The sequence below is a fragment of the Asparagus officinalis genome, chromosome 8, assembly GCF_001876935.1.
Source record: "Asparagus officinalis chromosome 8, Aspof.V1, whole genome shotgun sequence".
NCBI lineage: Eukaryota > Viridiplantae > Streptophyta > Magnoliopsida > Asparagales > Asparagaceae > Asparagus > Asparagus officinalis.
The window spans coordinates 127421424-127424486 of record NC_033801.1 but is presented as its reverse complement, the minus strand read 5'-3'; the positions used below and the strand labels follow the sequence as shown (position 1 = coordinate 127424486).

General features: G+C 37.6%; 1 pseudogene; it reads left to right on the top strand.

Annotated features, from left to right (window-relative positions):
• The window catches only part of LOC109819759, a 3320-nt pseudogene continuing 1024 nt past the window's right edge, over nucleotides 768–3063 (top strand).

Here is a 3063-nt window from a genome sequence, read left to right as displayed (position 1 = left end):
TGCTTTCTTATAATAATATTGAACCAAATAAAATAGTAAAAATCCCAAAGAGTGTATAAAACCCTACGGATTTAAAGATCTACATGAGATTACAAATCCTAATATTTTGGCATTTAAACTAAATAGCCCGCTATGGGATTTGTCAAATCCTCTCCAATTGAAAGGATTTGACAAATTCTAAAAAAATTGGGTGTTTTTTTATTTTTGGGATTCAATATTCCAAAAAAATTATTGAAACAAAAACCAAATATTGAATCCCAAAATAAAAAAATTAAAATTTATCCCAAAATTTGTAATCCATATCGAATGTCAGATTTTTACTGAAACCAAACAACCCCTTACCTAATTAACAGAAAAGAAACCCCTTTCTCTATATTGCTATGTATATAATTTTATAATCTATATTTATCTCACTTAACCAATTTAAATCATTACGTAATATTAATATAAAACAGTAAAAAAAAACTACTGAAAATAATTTAAAGAAAAAATTCCTCAATGACCCAAAATATGAGACCAATAGGAGGGACAAGTAAGGTGTCCCTATCCTATTTTAAATGGTTAAAAAGTTCCAATACTACCCCTGCGGGTTCATAATTCCAAACTGGTTATTTATTAGAAAAAAAAAGGCAAAATAATATAACAGCGCGAATTTGGGCCGGAATTTGGGCCGGAATTTGGGCCCGTTAAGGTTATGACAGCTAGTCAGCCCGGCCCATTAACCTTTCATAATAGCTACGAGTCATAGGTCCCCACTTACCAATTTTTTTCCACCGCCTCCCCTCTCTCTCTCTCTCTCTCTCTTTAACCTCTTTATAATATTAAAACCCTAATTCCAGCAGTCCCTGTTCCTTGTCTGCTAAGCTTCTCTCTCTTCAAACTCTCTCTCAAATTATCGCCATGGCCAGCTCTGATGCTGATCGCAGAGACGAAGAAGAATCCCACGCCGCCGCCGCCGGACGAGGACACCGGAGCCCAGATCGCCCCCATCGTCAAGCTCGAGGAGGTCGCCGTCACCACCGGCGAAGAGGACGAGGAGGCCATCCTCGACCTGTAAATTTCTCAGATCTAAAGCTTTTACCTCTCCTTTTGATCTCAATTTAATCTGATTTTATTGATTTTTTTTATTATTTTTTTTAAGGAAAGCGAAGTTGTATCGGTTCGATAAAGAGGGGAACCAGTGGAAGGAGCGGGGGAGCGGGAGCGTGAAGCTGTTGAAGCACAAGGAGAGCGGCAAAGTCCGGTTGGTTATGAGGCAGGCCAAGACCCTCAAGATTTGCGCGAACCACTACGGTGAGCTTTTTCCTCAGGGTTTCGATTTTATCAGTGGTTTTAGTGCCGGGATCGGTTCGATCGGGCTACTGACTCGCTCGCCTGCAGTTTCCCCGGCGATCAAGATACAGGAGCACGTTGGGAACGACAAGTCTTGCGTGTGGCACGCGCCGGATTTCTCCGATGGGGAGCTGAAGGAGGAGATGTTCTGCATTCGATTTGGATCCGTTGAGAGTATAGAGCCCCTTCCCTTTCTAATTGTTTTTGAAGAAATTTTCAAAACCGATCCAAACCATGTTTTTATTTTCAACACCGACCAACTTTTTATTTATATATCAAAATCGACTCACTTTTTGCCACGTCAGCTTAATCCCATTCTTAAACAGTCAGGCCCATTCTTAAACAGTCAGGTTGGCAACCCCGACTGTTTAGGAGATTGTTAAATCCCAATTAGAAGATTTAAACCTGGTTTTTGCTGTCCTAAATAGTCTGTGTTGGCAACCCGACTAATTAGGAAATGAGATTAAACTGACGTGGCAAAAAGTGAGTCGATTTTGATAAATAAAAAAAATGGGTCGGTTTTGAAAATAAAAACATGATTTGGGTCGGTTTTAAAAATTTCTCCAATTGTTTTTCGTCGGCTCAGAAAATTCTTTATCCTGGGTAAATTCAGTATATGTTGAGTTGGTGACTTTTGGGTTGAGTTCGTGCAAATGAAATGATGGGTCTCCAAAAGTTATTAATATCGTGATGTTTGGTTACACGGGCATCATTAGCTTGTATGGCATCTCTTGGGAACTCTATAACCGTTCTATTTATATTGATTTTTGATCCTCTGTTAAAATCATGGATGTAGAAATGCCGTTTCTTGTCACAGTTACGTTATGATGAATGCAATTTACAAAGTTTTAGTGTAAATATAGTCTTTATAGGGTTCAAAATTAAATTATATGTATATAATAGTACCTTTTATCATAATTTCTCCCTAAGTTTTTATTATGCTTGAGAAGACAGTAATCTTGTTATGCAAATTCATGTGTGTAATTTAGAAAGTTCTAGTGACATTAGTCTTTGTACAGTTCAAATCTAGATTATATGTATACAGTAGTATCTTTTATCTTAATTTCTCGTTTTAAGTTTTTGTTGTTCTTGAGAAGACAGTAATCTTGTGGTAAATACCCCGTGATAGCCCTAGAGTTTCTGAAAAGGAACTTGCATAAATTGGATACTAGACTGTCAGTAAATATCGAAGGAAAATTTTAGGACCAGCTGAAAGTAGTCTCAACTCATGGGTTTGTCATTTAGTCATGTTTCCCTTTCTTGTTATCTTATAGTGGCACATTTAGCATGTATTGATTACACTGGCTTGTATGCGTTTTGAGTTTTTGAACAAAGTTTTTGTTATCCCACTGTCCGTGCCCACACCACCACCCGCGGGTATGTTACTGTTCATGTGACAAACTTTCTCTATGGAAAACTGTATGTCGGCTGGTAAATTACTCTGTGACAAACTTTCTCTATGGAAAAACTGTATGTTGGCTACGTGATCGCGTGGTGAGGAATGGAACTGTTAAGACTGTATGAAGAAAATTATCAGTTCTATTATAATTGATGACCCTTCTTTTAGAAACATTGATGAAAGATGTCTGTTTAGGATCGTTAATATTATAGTCTTTATGTCATCTATATTCATTTTCTTCGTTGTCGTTTGTGATTGGACCAAATGTTGAAGCCAATAAGTTACTGCTGCAATGTTGTTATTTCCCTTGGAAACTTCTGCTGGGCGGGTTT